This window comes from Equus caballus, chromosome 24, assembly GCF_041296265.1.
Source record: "Equus caballus isolate H_3958 breed thoroughbred chromosome 24, TB-T2T, whole genome shotgun sequence".
In the NCBI taxonomy this organism is placed as follows: Eukaryota; Metazoa; Chordata; class Mammalia; order Perissodactyla; family Equidae; genus Equus; species Equus caballus.
The window spans coordinates 60006040-60022156 of NC_091707.1; the positions used below are offsets into that span (position 1 = coordinate 60006040).

General features: G+C 47.8%; 1 long non-coding RNA gene and 1 gene segment (V, D, J or C); one reads left to right on the plus strand and one right to left on the minus strand.

Moving 5' to 3' along the window:
- LOC111770442 (uncharacterized) overlaps nt 1–6237 on the plus strand; it is a 68225-nt gene extending 61988 nt beyond the window's left edge. Inside the window, exon 2 of the long non-coding RNA XR_002803719.2 lies at nt 4161–6237. This is a non-coding gene — a long non-coding RNA (uncharacterized lncRNA). The remainder of the gene's footprint in view (nt 1–4160) is intronic.
- LOC102150085 (Ig gamma-2 chain C region-like) overlaps nt 1–16117 on the minus strand; it is a 550048-nt gene that overhangs the window by 168098 nt on the left and 365833 nt on the right.

The following is a 16117-nucleotide window of genomic DNA, read 5'->3' on the forward strand; positions in this document are numbered from 1 at the left end:
ATCCTCAGCTGGTCTTCTCTTGTGTGTCCAATCTCCCTCTGCGTCCGTCCTCTGAGGACAGTTGTGATGACGTTTAGTACCCACCCACGTAATCCAGGATCATCTCCCATCTCATGATCCTTAACTAAACTGCATATGCAAAGACCCCTTTTCCACATAAGGTCACATGGTCACAGGTTCCAGCAAGAAGGACCTGGGTGGGTATCTTTTATGGGCCACCACTCAGCCCCCTACCCCACTCAGCAAACCTTTGTGTAACATCTCCTGGGAGCCAGACTCCACCTTCCGGGACATGCTGGTGGTCGCCAGATTCTGGCAGCTTCTGCGGCTTCAATTTCAGAACCTGAGCCCTGGGACCCACCTGGCATGCCTGGGTGGAGGACAGGGAAGTGATGGAGCCTCTGTCCTGCTCAGGGCTCACTTGGCTGGGGCATTGTGGCCCAGGGTCACCCTGCTCCGCATGGCCAGCTGTCAGAAACAGCTGGTCGCCCATGCCCTGGGTGAATTTGATGGCCTCTCCATCTTTCTGCTCAGTGAAAGACTTGCCCTCAGTCCCTCCACCCGGGGCCCCTGACCACTGACCCTGCTCCTTCCAGACCCTCGTCCTGTGCCGCTACAGTCCTGGCCCCAATCCAGCTGGACACACACAGGGCTGTCCCCTGGGCTTTCTGCAGCACCGGGCAGTCCCTGGGCCTGCACAGCATGCTCCCTGTGGTGGGAAGGCGGGCCTGCAGCACACAGGCCACACCAGTGACACTAATGCCATGCACTGGGTGGACAGGGAGGGGCCAGCCCCAGTTCGGGTCACCTGGTCCACCTGGTCATCACGTGTCTCCTCCACCTGGACACAGGCATCTTCACCCCTCCCTCTCGGAGTGGCCCACCCCCATGTCCTTCCCCAGGCTGTGCTGCAAAGCCTCCCGGGCCCAGGCCTGCATGGAGAACTCTGCTGTTAAGGGGTCCAGGAAATGCCCTGGGAGGCCACAGATGCAGCTGATGCTGTGGTGGGAGGCAGTGAAAACAGGAACCCCGGGTGATTGTTGCTGCCCTCCACACCGGCACCCACTTCCCTGGAACCTGGGACAGGGTGCAGGCTGTGCATTGTCCCTGGCCCGCAGTTCCTCGGGCCCTCGGGGACCCTTGGTCGGTCTCGGACCCAGGCAGGCCCAGTTGCTGCACCTGTCTCTGCTTTTCAGATGGACAGTTATGGTGGGCAGGTGGACACGGTCAGGCCTTCCTCAAAGCCCTTTGGCCTGTCCCGGGACCTCCTTCCGTGGCTGGACAGAGGCCCTGACAGCCCTGAGGGGTGGGCGGCATGCACCGTGGCCTGGCCCCAACGAAGGCTGCTCTCTTGCTCTGGTCAGCTCAACATTGCAGCTGTTTGGGCCCCCGGCATGTGGGCTGCCTGGGGGTGGTGAATGTGGGCCCCCAACCACACAGAGGCCCCTGACCGGGTCACGCTCCATGTGGTGGGCGGGTCCAGCCACGTGCCTGACCCCACATCACTGTCCCCTGCAGACGTGGCAGAGTCCAGATAAAGGGTCTGCCTGATGTCACATCTGGTCGAGGAGGGGTGCCCACCAGCCCTGCCTGGGGCCTGGGAGACCCAGGTGTGGGCTGGTCTCTGACACGGGGTGCGTTGGTTTCTCAGGATTCACCTGGAAAGTACGGACGTACTCAGAATCTTGCCCTGGGTCCAGTCGCAGCCACAGGGGTGTCCTGCAGAGCTGGGCTGGGCTGGCACTCCCAGAGGGAGCCCCTGGTGGACACCCCCTCCCACAGGGCTGGGGCAGCTGCCTCCCCAGGGCCCCCTCGCCTCACAGAGAGGACGCCACGTGGAGCCCTGGGGTGGGCGATGCTCCATGGGGTGTGTTCTGGCCTTTCCCGAGCCCTCGCCCATCTCAGAGGAGGGGCCTCCTTCATGGCTCCCCTCTGTTTGCACACGACCCCCACCCCATGAATGCAGGGACAGGCCTTCGGGGCGGTCGTCTGCTCGCCTTGCATGTCCTAACCGGCCCTTCTCCGCCTCTGGGCCCCATGTCCTGCTGGGGACACCCTGGGCTGGCAGCATGAAGGAGAGTGCAGCCAGGCCGGTGGCTCCATCCCTCTGACACGTCGCCAGCATGAGGACTGACCTCCTCTCAGCCCTCCACACAGGTGTCCTCCATGGCCTGGGGTGGCCCCGGGGAGCAGCTTGCTCCTGTCTGTCTTGTTGAGAGAAAAGAAATGCAGCAGCTTTATCACATGCTGGAGCCCGGAGCAGAGCCCACGTAGGGGCTGGGGAGGGCAGAGGATCTTTTGTGTGAGGGAAAAGGATCATCCTAGTCCAGACTCAGCACCCCACAGATGGGGAAACTGAGGCTCAGGGCCCTGGCTGTACAGTGACTGGAGCAGAGGCGGCTGGCGGCCCTGCGCTGCTTGGTGCTTCCCCCAACCACGGTCCCGTGTCTTGTTGCTTGGCACCTCCCAACCCTGGACCGGAACCCAGGCCCCCAGGACCCCAGGACCCAGAATTGGCTGACCAAATGACCCCAAGGCCTCCTCCAAGGTGGCCTGGGGACTTTTTAGGAGGATGGACAGGCTGTGAGGTGGGGGCCCCAGGTGTGTGCCTGCTCTGGGGTGGCTCTCGAGGAGGCTGAGGGTTCTAGTACAGGGAAGCATGTTTGTCCGGGATCCGCCTACATAAGGAACAGGTTGCTGGTGGATGCGGGCCTCTGTCCCACTCTGCCGCGGTGCGCTCTTGCCCAGCCACCTGGGTCAGTGCAGCCTGTGGCCGCAGCTGTGGCCGCCACCCACGGAGCTCAATCAAGTGGTCCCCACAGTTGGCGGCGGGGTGGATCTAAGGCAAACAATGGGAACGCAGAGCCACCCTGACTGGGTCTCAAATGATGCTCCTCATGACTGTGCAGACTCCTCAGGTCCTCTCGCTGTCTCGGGGAGAATCTACTCGGGGAACGGTTCTCCTGAGGCCTCTTCCAGGGCTGGGCACGCGGGGTCGCGGTGTCAGCATCCGCCTTCACTCGGGAAAGAGGGCCATGGCCTGCACTCCTCAGAGCCCGGAACACATCATGTGCACATGAGTGTGTGTTAGTGTGAGCAAGTGTGTGTGAGTGAGTGAGAAAGTGGTTGTGTGCACAAGTGTGTGTGAGGAGTGGGTGTGTGCATGAGTGTGTGTGAGTGTGAGCGAGTGTGAGTGTTATTCCAATTCACAGTAGGTGAGATGTGGGCTCCCCAGTGGCCTCTCAGCAGCCCAGGCGCAGGGGAGCACCCTGCATCCAAAGTGACCTGGATGCTGTGTCTGTTGGCTCCGGGGTCAGCTTCCGTCCGCCCTCTTGCTTCAGGGAGGCCAGGACACCCAGGGCACCCTCCGTGGAGGCTCCTGAACCAGTGTGGCTCCTCTCTGCCCACGAGGGTCATTCATGGCCACCCCGTGTCACTGCCCTGAGCCCGCCAGGCAAGGCACAACCACCCAGTGCCCTTCAATTGCAGCTCCTAAAAATGGGAGGACCCCATCTTTATGGATGTGCAGATAGGACAGCCCCCCATGGTGCCATCTCTGACACTGAGATGGACATCTTTGAGCCCCAAGATGCTCAGGCCTCAGGATGGAGGCTTGGGGGTGATTCTCTGGCTGTGCCTTCTGGTGGTCTCTCTCCCTCCATTCTGGGGGAGTGGGGAGCGCATAGTGGGTCTCAGTAGCTCATCCCACCACTGTAGCCACCTCAGCCCTGACTCCAGGGCTCACATTTTCAAGGTGCCCTCACACCCCACCCACCCATCCATCCGGCTAAACTGGATGTGGCGTTCTCTTTATTTAAAGCTGTTCTCTTGCCTGGCTGTTAAATCAGAAAGGAGTGAGGGACAGCGATGGCGTGGCTCACAGACCCTTGGGCTTCTGCCCTTGGGCAAGATAAAGCCACAAAGTCTTGAGGAACCATTAACTCTTTTCCAAGTCCTTATGCACAGGAATTCCAGAATGGTCTACTTTTAGGAAATCTGTCTGTGTACCGTTCACAGGGTGGAGCATAAAGGAAACAGCATGGGAACGTATTCAGAATATTCAGAGAGAGCGAGCAAAGGGTTTGCAAGACTTACTGAGATATCTTTGTAATACAAGTGTGATATAGATAATTGAAAGGAAAATGTCTTCTCTTGTTGAGGTGAGAATTTGGAAGCTGTCACGCAGTGTGCCCCACGTGCCATCAGATCGTCATGCATGTTCTTTTTGTTGAGATGAAGGGGTGCCGGTGTTTCTCAACAACGGAGAGAAAATAGATTGGAAAACAGCAACCTCAGGAGCTGTGACAACAGCAGAAGATCCAGTGTTGGATGAGATGGTGGGAGGAGTATTGGGAGAAATAATGACTGAAAACCTAACAAATTTGGTGACAGACACAAACTTCCAAATCCAAGAAGGTGCGTGAAAGCCAAGAAGGGCGAACTCAAAGAAATCCATGACCAGACACACTATAATCAAATCTTTGAAATCTAAGGACAAAATCTTGAAAGCAGCGAGAAAGGGACGAAGCATTACCTGAAGAGAGACGTCAGTTCAGCATCAGTGGATTTCTCAGCTGAGAGCATGGAAGCCAGAAGATGCTGCACAATATTTTTCAAGTGCTAAAAAAAGATGGTCAATTGTGAATTCTACATCGAGCGAGAGACTATCCTTCAAGAATGACGTTCTTTGTCTCTTATTACCGTTTTTGGCTTAAAGTCTATTTTGTCTGATATAAGTATAGCCACCCCTGCTTTCTCATGGTTTCTACTTGCATGGAATATCTTTTCCCATCCCTTCACTTTGAATCTATGTGTGTGTTCTTAAATCTGAAGTGGGTCTCTTGTAAACAGCATGTAGTTGGGTCTTGTTTTTTTATCCAGCCAGCCTCTCTGCTCCTTTGAGTTGGCGGATCCCATCCGTTTACATTTAGAGTGGTTATTGAGATGTAAGGACCTCCTACTGCCATCTTGCTAGTCCTTTTGGCTGTTTTGCATACCGTTGTTTCTTTCCCTCTGTTTTTGCCTGCCCTTACCCTTGTACATTGGTGATTTTCCAAGCTTGTCTGCTCTGCTTCCCCTTTTCTATCTTTGGTGGCTCTGCCCTAGGCTTTTGCCACGGGGCTTATGTAAAACATGTTATAGACAAAACAGTCCATTTTAGGCTGATAGCAACTTATCTGTGATTGCCTTTAAAGTCCCTACCCTTAAGATATCCTAATTTACCTCTTTTTTTATGGTGTGTATTTGTTAACAATTTGTAGTAGCTGTAGTTATTTTTACTGCTCTTTCCCTTTTACCTTTATACCGTAGTTGAGTGGCTAACACACCATCCTAATATGGAGTTACATTTTTCTAATTCTGACTCTTTTTGACATTTACCCAAGTGTCGTGTACTTTTGTATGTTTTTATGTCCCTGATTGACATCTTTTCATTTCAGCTTGAAGAACTCTTTCAGCATTCATCCAAGGCAGGTGTAGTGGTGGTGAACCCCCTCAGCTATTGTTTGTCTAGAAAAGACTTTATTTCTCCTTCATATCTGAAGGATAACTTGGATGGATAAAGTATTCTTGCCTGCCAGTTTTATCTTTCAACACTTTGAGTTTGTCATTCCATTCTCACCTGGCCTGAAGAGTTTCTGCTGAGAAATCTGCTCAGATCCTAATGGGGGTCCTGTGTAGGTTACTCTTTTTCTCCCCCCACCCCGCCAGCTGCCTTTAAGATACTTTCTTTGTCATTTGGTTTTGATGTTTCATTTTAGTGTGTCTTGGAGAAGGTCTCTTTCATTGAGACAATAGGGGGATCTATTAATTTCGTGGACTTGCACATCTAAGTCTTTCTTCAGGTTTGAGGAGTTCTCAAGTATTATTTCTTTAAATAAACCCTCTGCCCATAGTTCATGTAGGCTCTCTTTGCTCTTTTTAAATCTTTGTTCCTTCTTCTCGCCTAACTGTTATTTTAGAATTCTTATCCTCCAAGCCATTCTTTCTTTCTTCAATCTGGTCTGCTGTGCTATAGACGCTCTCTATTGCATTGTTCATCTCATTCATTGAATTCTTCAGCTCGAGGATTTCTGTTTGGTTCTTTTGTATAATTTCAATCTCTTTGATAAAGAACTCAGTTGTCCATATATTTATTTCCTGATTTCATTGAATTGTCCTTCTGTGTTTTCTTGTAACTTGTAGAGTTTCTCTGTATTTTGAATTCTTTATCAGTTAGATTACAATATTCCAGCCTTTGAGCTCAGTTTCCTTCCTTCATTCATTGATTAAAAAGGGAGATAAAAGGAGGCAAATCTTACATCACCATATGCTAGTGTCACTTGATTAGACATTTTAGAGTAAAAAATTCAGTAGCATTTAGTGCATTCAAAATGTTGTGTCACCCCACATCTATATCCTAACCTCCTTTTGTTTTTGGCATATTCTCCAATCCCTCATATAGTCATGACACAGTGTGAATTTTATGTATCGCTACATTTAATTTACTAAGCTGCCTCTAGATTCATGAGAGAGAGTGGCCTATAATTTTATTTGTTGTAATATCATTGACAGGTTTTATTTTACAGTTATCCTAGTCACACACAACTAGTTAAGAAGTGTCCTCTATTTCTCTAGTTTCTGAAAGAAGTTATGGAAGATGGTATTTTTTCCTTAGGTCTTCATGGATTTGGGGACTAAGTGTTGTAAAGAGGTCGAATTCCACAAATTGACATACAGTTGCAGCGCTGTCCTGATCAAAGCCTCAGCACTTTTGTTGTTGTTGTTGCTGAAGTTTACAACTCGATGCCAGTTGTTTGTGAAAGTAAAAATGGCCAAAGAATAGGCAAGGCAATCTGATGAAGTTAAACAAATTTGTAGGATTTGGCCCACTTGATATCTAGAGACAGTATAGACTCGCAGTAATTAGGACAGTTTGGAATTGGTACAAAGGGAGATGAGTGAACCCCCAGCACTGAGCAGACAGGCCGGAAACAGGCGTGGCTGAAGTGATGGCCGGCTTGTGACAGTGGTGGCTGAAGTGCACCAGGAAAGTGTGACTTTTTAGGGGATAGTTCTGGGTTATTAGGATGTCTGAATTGGGAAAAATAAACTGGATCTCTCCTGCTAATCATACTAAAAAAAAGTAATTCCAGGTGGATTGTAGATTTAAATGTGAAAACTGAAAAATTAGAACTTTACCAACAAAAATTTAATTTCCGTGCAATAAGAAAAGACTTTTTTTTTAAAAAAAAACAGGATCTAAAACACAATACAAATGAAGGAAAAGTTGGATATTTTGGATTTTAAAATTAAAAACTTCTGTTCATCAAATGATACTATTATGAGAATGAACTCAGAAACAAAACAGTGGACAAATTACTTTCACATATATTTATCCATCAAAGCACTACTACATGCCAAAGAAAATAGACCGCACACCCAAAAAGAGCAACACCCAGTATTGATGAGGATGCAGGGTGCTTAGAACTTTCCTGTGCTTCTGGTGTGAGAGTACCTTTGGTGTGAACATTGGCAGAATTTGTTTGGCAATATCTACTAATGTTGAAAAGAACGGTACTCTGTGAGTAGAAGTCCCACTGCTGGGAATGAGCAGAAAAGGGAAATTGCCCTTTTGTAGGTCAAACACAGATAGGTACCTAAGCAGTTCAAAATTTACAAATAACTCAATTTTTGACACATGTTTACCCAACAGAATTACTTCCATGTTCACTAGAAGACGTGACCCATTTTGTTCCTAGCAGCGTTTTGTATTAGCTGAACCCTGGACAACCCCGCGTGTCATGTCCTGGTAGAATGTTTTCAGCGCATGCATCTGTCCATAGGAACCTCACACCTTAGTGTGGATACAAGAGTATCACGGGTTTGTGATCTCATTTACTAAAGTCAAACATGAGCAGACTAACCTATGACTTTGGCGTCCAGACGTCACTCATTTGCAGCAGGGTCTGGATGGGACAAAAAGGGTTTTGGGGGCTCTGTGATATTCTGACTCTGGACCTGAGTGCTCGGAACGGAGCTGTGTGCAGGTGCTGAAACCACTGCGCTGCGCGCTCAGGACTGGCACACTTTTCTGCACCACTGGTCTCTCTCCACACAATTTTGCCTGCACAGGGATTGATGGGTGCATAGTAACAGGAGAGCTGCTCCAAAGCTTGTCTAATAACCCCTAGAAACATAGGCCCACCAGAATATTTCTCCCCCTAGAAGTAGGATTTGAAACTTTATCATCCTGACTCCCAGGAACAAAGGTCAGGCAGAGGGAAGATGGGAGTCACCCTCATTCAGACTTTAGAGGCTGCGGTGAATCTCTTGAGATTAAAGGCAAGAAATGTCTGCCTTTGGGTCCTTAATACTTTTTGTAGAAGAATTCACACCTCTCCCTCCCCCAGCCTGCTGTTCTGACCCTTGTTTCCCTTCACTGCTTTGGCAAATGGTCTTAATTCATGGTGAGGTAGCCTGGCCTGTTGTCCACGCCGTGGAAGAGGCCAAATCATCGCTTAATTATACCTTTGGAGGCTCATCTTGGGACACCATTTGGAGATGGGAATATTGATTCACTACCGTTCATTCTTCTGTGGACAAGCCATGTTTTCCCGAACGAATAAATCCTAGTACTCGTGCTGTATGGTATCAAACCAGGAAACGGAACAGATCTCTGTATCCTAAGGTTAAATACGCTTCGTGGTGAGCCTCCTTGGAACCATCCTCACCTCCGTCCCGAGCCCTGATCTCCTGTGCTCTCCCTACCTCGTGAGGAAGCCACGTTGATGGAGAGATGAGAAGCACGGGGCTCATCTAAACTCTCCGTAGGTCTCTGGGTGACTTGGAGCCCCACAGGGAGCGTTGAGAGCTGGTGACACAAGGAGGTCTCCATTTCCCTCCTGACCAATGGATTCCTAGTAAGAGGGCTCCATCTTGCTCTCCACCTCCTGCCCAGCCAAGCGTGGCTGTGTCCTCCTCATGTCAGGCTGGACCAGGGCTCGGGAAACTCCACCAGAGGGAACTGTGAGAGCCCAGACCACTTTTCCGCTTTCCCGCCCAATACCTACAGAGGCTGGGGTCAAAGAGAACTCAGCATGTGTGGGAATGAGGCCCTAAGAATGAATAAAAGAAAAGGATAATAAATGGGTGGATTTCCTTAATCCACTGCCCAAACATTGAGAGATGGGATGACACCACGGTTTGGTTTGCTCATTAGGAACACTGTGGGCTCCTGCCCACGTTTGTCACCACGTATATGAAAAACCCTGCTCTTTTATGCTTGGAGCCGAGGAATGGTGTGTTAGAGACAGCCAGGGCACAGTCCATGGAGAATAGTTATTTCACTTTATTTTTTACTGTGAAGAGGAAACAAAGTTGGAAAAGAAATCTTTTCATGGCCTATCCCTGCACCTGCCTCTGGGGCTGCTTCTTGAGATTAGTGAGTCCTGAGTGCCCCCTGGTGGTCCTGAGCACCCCTGGTGTCCTGAGCACCCCTGGTGTCCTGAGTGTCCCCTGGTGTCCTGAGCGCACCCTAGCGGTCATGAGCGCCCCCTGCAGCCCAGCCCCTCCTGTCTCTGTGCAGGGAGCTTTGTGTCCGGGCTCAGCCTCTCCTTGGGAGATTGAAAAAGCAGGAGGCCATCCCATAAGCAGAATCTCGTGCCGTGCTCCCACCACCGAGCCCAAATCAACACCCTGAGCAAGCCTCCTTTCCTGGCTTTGTCACAGCATTTCTGACTTGCTGAACGGTCTGCACTACCCCTTCCAGTGATTTCAGTCATGTACGTAATAAATGTTTCATATTCCCTTTGTGTATGTGTTTGTCATCAGGCTGGCCATCCATACCATGCTCTGGTGGGGGTCCCTCTGCCTTTGCATGGTCCCTTTGCCTCAACTGCTGTTGGTGCCATGAGCATGGTGTCAATGACCACCACCGGGGTCTTTCCCTTCCCCTCACTGTGTCTCTTGCACAGTAGTGCACAGGGTGTCCTTGGTCTTCAGATTGTCCATTTGCAGATGCAGTGTGTTCTCTGAATCATGTCTAGGAATGTTGACCCTGCCTTTCTCGGATCCAGCATCCTCTCTCGTGAGGCCACGAGCAGGGTGTCTTATCAAACAACCCACTCTGACCCCTTCCCTGGAACCTGGTGGACCCAGTGCCTCCAGTAGCTACTGAAGGTGAATCCAGAGGCCTCAGAGGAGAGTCTCGGAGACCCCCCGGGCTGTCTCACATCTCCCCCGGACTCCATCAGCTGTACCTCACACCTGACACCTGCAAACAGAGAGACACAGTGTTCACTTAGAATCACACAGAAGCAAAAGCAGGCAGGTGCAGAAGTCTCAGTGCTCCCCACTCCTGAAAACGACCTTGCCAAGTGATCAGGAACAAAACCCAGCTTGGCACAGAACTCATGGTGGAGCTGCTGGGTTCCTGTCCTAGACACGCGGGGTTGGGCTTCTCCCTAAGCATGCCTGGCAAGGCTCCCTCTTTTCATGAGCAGAAGGAGAGCCCAATTTGCACGTCCTTTGGATACAATGGTGCAGCTGTGACCCTGGACTGCGTGACTCACCTCCTTTTCCTACAGATGACACCAGTTGGGGTAGGGCTCAAGAACGCTGCCAACAAGCTGGGCCCTGTCCTGCCCCACCCTCCCACTCCCCCTTACCAAGACCTGGACATCTGACCCCATTCCCTTTGGTATAGGCTTTAGGAATTAGGATGTCTCCATGCTTGGGGCTTTGAGAAGGTTGCAGAGGACTGCAGAGTGCTGCCCCAGAGGCACTGTGGATGAGGGCCTCTTCTCACGCTTTCCTGCATCCCCTGTGTGACATACTGCCTTTCTGGGGCTTTGGAGTAAGAATGGGAATGGGAACAGCGTTTATATTTTTGAGCCTGAAAGATCCTCATACTTATCTTTCCTGCTCAGATCTTACGCAAACCTCATTTGTGTTGAAGCTCATTTGAAGTTGTGCCGCTTTGTGCCCCAGAACAGCTGTCACTCACAAGCACACAAGCTGCCTTCCCAAAGCCATTAATTCCACTTTCCTTCTCCCTGGTTAGTGTGTGAAAGGTCTGTTGCCCCAGGTCTTTCTAACTGTGAGAATTTCCATCATTTTCCTTTGTGTTTTTTTTAACTGAGGTGACACTGGTTTATATCGTTATATAAAGTTCAGATGTACATCATTATATTTCTATTTCTGTGTAGACTACATCATGTTCATCACCCCAGGACTAACTGCCGTCTGTCACTGTACACGCGCCCAGTCACCCCTTTGCCCTCCTCCCTCCCCTGCTCACCTCTCGTAACCACCAATCTAATCTCTGTGTCTATGTGTTTGTTTGTTGTTGTTGTCGTTTTTATCTGCTACTTGTGAGTGAAATCATGGTATTTGTCTTTCTCCCTCTGATTTATTTTGGTTAACATAATCCCCTCAAGGTCCTTCCATGTTGTTGCAAGTGGCAAGATTTCATATTTTTTCTAGCTGTGTAATATTCCATTCTGTGTATATACTATGTCTTTATCCATTCGTCCCTTGATGGGAACGTAGGTTGTTTCCAAGTCTTCGATATTGTGAATAGTGCTACAATGAACATAGGGTGCATATATCTTTATGTATTCATGTTTTCACATTCATCAGTGAAAATACTCATCAGTGGAATACTCATCAGTGGAATGGCTGGATCATATGGCAGTTCTTTTCTTAACTTTTTGAGAACTCTCCATGGTGTTTTCCGTAGTGGCTGGACCAGTTTACACTTCCACCAGCAGTGTATGAAAGTTCCCTTTTCTCCACACCCTCTCCAACGCTTGTTATTTTTTGTCTCATTAACTACAGCCATTCTGATGGATGTGAGGTGCTATCTCATTGTAGTTTGGTTTGCTTTTCCCTAATAATTAGTGACATTGAACATCTTTTCATGTGTCCCTTGGTTACCTTTGTATATTCTTAGAAGAATGTTTGTTTAGATCTTTTGCCTATGATTTAATTGTTTTGTTGTTGTTGTTGTTGATCTGTATGAGTTCTTTGCAGGTTTTGGATATTAACCCCTTATCTGATATATGGTTTGCGAATATCTTCTCCCAGTTGTTAGACTACCTTTACATTTTGTTGATGGTTTCCTTTGCTGTGCAGAAGCTTTTCAGTCTGATGTAGTCCCATTTGCTAATTTTTTTTTTTGTTTCCCTTGCCTGGGGAAACATGGTATTCGAAAAGGTGCTGCTAAGACTGATGTCAAAGAGTGTACTGCCTGTGTTTCTTCCAGGATTTTTATAGGTTCAGGTCTTACATTCAAGTCTTGAATCCATTTGGAGTTAATTTTTGTGGATGGTGTAAGATAATGGCCTGCTTTCATTCTTTTGCATGTGACTGTCCAGTTTTCCCAACACCATTTATTGAAGAGACTTTCTTTTCTCCTTTGTTTAAGATTAGGTGTCCGTAGATGTGCGGGTTTATTCCTGGGCTTTCAATTCTGTTCCACTGATCTGTATGTCTGTTTTTGTGCCAGTATCATTCTGTTTTGGTTACTATGGCTTTGCAGTATATTTTGAAATCAAGGAGTGTGATGTCTCCAGCTTTGTTCTTTTTGCTCAGGATACCTCTGGCTATTCTGAGGCTTTTCTTGTTCCATTCACTATTCTTTGTTAAAGGAACATGTTGGCTCTCGGGAGCAAGATCTCTGTGTAGAACGTTGAGGTGCTGACAGATGCGGGCACCAAAGCATCGCAGCAGGACACACAGGCATCTCTGTGCTGGGTCTTCCTCCGGGTCAGCCCATTCTCTGGCGGCATCTCCTTCAGGCTGCAGAATGGCCACCTGTGTCACCAGGAGCTCTTCTTCAGCTGGCAGCCCCAGGTACACAGAACCCCTCCCTCCACCTTAGCACAGCAGGGGCTCCAGCGAGCTCTCCCTGGGCCCGCTTATGCACAAAGCCTCTGCTTCTTCCAAGAACACGCCCGTCAGCTGGACTTGTCCACCTGGGGTCTGAGGGAGCCCACCCACCCAGACCCGGTGTGACGAGCAGTGGCTCCCGTGGGAGACTGGGGACACTTGTGAGAAGAAGGAGGGCAGAGGTTGTGTGGCCAGATAAAACGTCTATTGCACACACACTATTAATTCATTTCACGGATGGGTTAACTGAGGCTCATTGAAGGAGCTGCATCAATCACCCACACTCTGTCAATGGATGAGTAATCTGTAAACTCACCATCTCATTCCAAATCTCATTGCGAAGTCTATGATCACCGTCTTCAAAGTGCTTATACACTAACGACCGTAAGGTCTTGCCAGCCATTGGAACTGTCTTTTGTTTCAATAAACATTTTGTGCACAGAAGTACACAGTCTCAAGCATACTTTTCAAGGAAATGTCCCCAAGTACAGCTGTTGGTGACACATGCCCATTACATGCCACTGTTGCCACATAAAGATGAGGAAACACTCTCTCCCAGGGCCCCCAGAACTCCCCTCCTGCCCACCAATCCCTACCTTCTCCCTCTTACCCTAAGAACCCACTCTCTTACTTTGTAACTGCTTACATGAGCGTTGGCTGATTCTGAACTTAAGTCAATGGGATCACATCGTGCATGTTCGATCGAGTCTGGCTTCTTCCTTCAACACTGTGTCTAGAGGACTGATCCAAGTTGTGGCCTGCGTGTGCAGCTTTTGCACCTCTCCCTATTATTTATTCTCTTTTCTGAATATACATCAGTCGATTATTCTATTCTCGGGTTGAGGGACGTGTAGCTGCTTTTCCAATTTTTGGTGAAACTGAATGGTACTTCTAAGAACTCTTTGCACAAGCCTTTGGGTGTGCATACCTGCTCATTTAAGGCCCAGGAGCGGGGTTTTGAGACATTGCATACACCAAGAATGTATAAATTAGTTGGGATTGAGAAAGTAAGAATCTGCCTGCCTTTCGTCAGGCAGGACAACAGACACAGAGAAAGACAGCAGCCACTGGGTTCACAGGGAACAGCACCCCTCCCAGGGTTTGTTGCACCTGTCAGTGTCACGCCATTGTCCTCTTTGACCCTGGCAATCACAAACATTGCTGCTTAAAATTATACCCATAGGAGCAACACGTCCTTCTCTTGCCTGCAGGACCGAAGCCATGTTGGCTCAGAGACGGCTCCTGATTTCCAGTGCTGGCAGATTAGGCGTTCTGGACACCACTCCCTTCTTTTCTGAGAGATGCATTTAAATTTATACTTCTGTCTTTTCTATCAGATAAGGACACCCATTCATACATTCATTGTCTCTTCAAATATCATTAAATATATGTTCTGCCAATTTTCCTTTTTCACATATTTATTAAGGAATAGTTTATTCCAATAAAATAGCAAAGAGCTGTCACATGGCATGATAAACAGAATCCCTTTTTTGATCTTTTCTATAAACAACCGTGTTCCCTCATTTGTCAGTGATGAGAGCCACTCAAACTTTCTTTTAATCTTTCCCTTGTCTTAAGTTCTAATAAATATGTATAATATAATAGATATTTAACAAGTATGTTCATAAAATAAATATGTATGTAATAATATAACAAATATGCATATACATATTATTTTAATAAACATATATAATATATAAGTATATTAAAAGAAGTACATTTATTTAGTATATTAAATGACATACACACACATTGAACAATATGGTTGTCAGTCCATTCCCCTTTAAAAAGTGTTCACCCTTTCTCCCTCTGATTTGATCTTAAGTGAATCTCTGAATCTTCTTGGACATCTCTCCAGAGATAATGAACAGAAGTTTCTCTGTGGCATGTGTCTATCAGAGAAAATTATGTTGATAGAAAATCAGACAAAAAGATTATAAGAAAAGAAGTGTTTATACCAATATTCCTTATGGACACAGACACAATTCACTAGCCTTTAGGGAAATGTAAATTATGACCACGACGAGTTATTACCACACACTTATTAGAATAGCTAACATAAAAAATAGCGATAATACCACATGCTGGCGAGGATTTGGAGAAACCAGGTCTCTCATACACTGGGGGTGGGCACGCAGTCTTCTAGCCACTCTGGAAAACACTTAGTCAGTCTCTTATGAAGCTAAACAGACCATTACCATTTAACCCAGCAACCACACTCTTGGACATTAATTCCAGAGACATGAAGACTTATGTCCACAGAAAAGTCCATACACTGTTGTCCACAGCAGCTTTATCTGTAATAGTCCCGAGCAGGAAACAACCAAGATGTCCCTCAACGGGTCAACACTTAAACGCACCTTGGTGTACCCCTACAGTGGAATACTACTCAGAAAGAAAAAAGAATGAACTACTGGCACACGCAACAGGCTGGGTGGATCTTGAGCACATTATGCCAAGTAAAGGAAGACAGTCCCCAAAGGTTACATACTGTATGAGTCAACTTATACAACATTCCTGAAATGATAAAATTATGCAGGTGGAGAAGAGATTAGTGGTCACCAGGGGTTAAGAATGGTGGTGGGGGGAGAGGGGCAGATTTGACAGTAGAGGAGTAACGTGAGGGTGAACTTCCTGGTGACAGAACAGCTCTGCATCTTGACTGAGGTGGGGGTAACACAAATCTACACACGTGAAAAATGGCACAGAACTACACACACACGAGAAAGAATCACAACATTACTCAGATTTCCCGTCACGAGATTCCTCTGAAGAACCTGGCCGTTCTCAACTGATGCTCACTTCAGTTGACCCGGTGCCTCAAAGTTCACCATACATGTCCTGGCTTCATCCACCAGTGTACCTGAAACTTTGGTAAGAATTTAAAGTGAATATGAAATATAAATGAATAGGAATACAAAATGTTTACAGAAAAAACTAGTTGTTATACTCTCCCCACTGCCAGAGGAAATTAATAAATTATAACAAATATTCCCTAAAATGGAATGAAACTCATTTTGGGTTGGCTTTTAGAAAATAATGTGAGATATACGGATGGCCAACAGGCACGTGAAAGGATGCTCAACATCATTAGATATCAGGGAAACGTAAACTAAAACTACAATGAGGCATCACCTCACTCCCTCAGAATGGCTGTAACTAACAAGACAGGAAACAGTAAGTGTTGCAGAGGGTGTGGAGAGAAGGAAACGCTTGTTCACTGCTGGTGGGAGGGCAAACTGGTGCA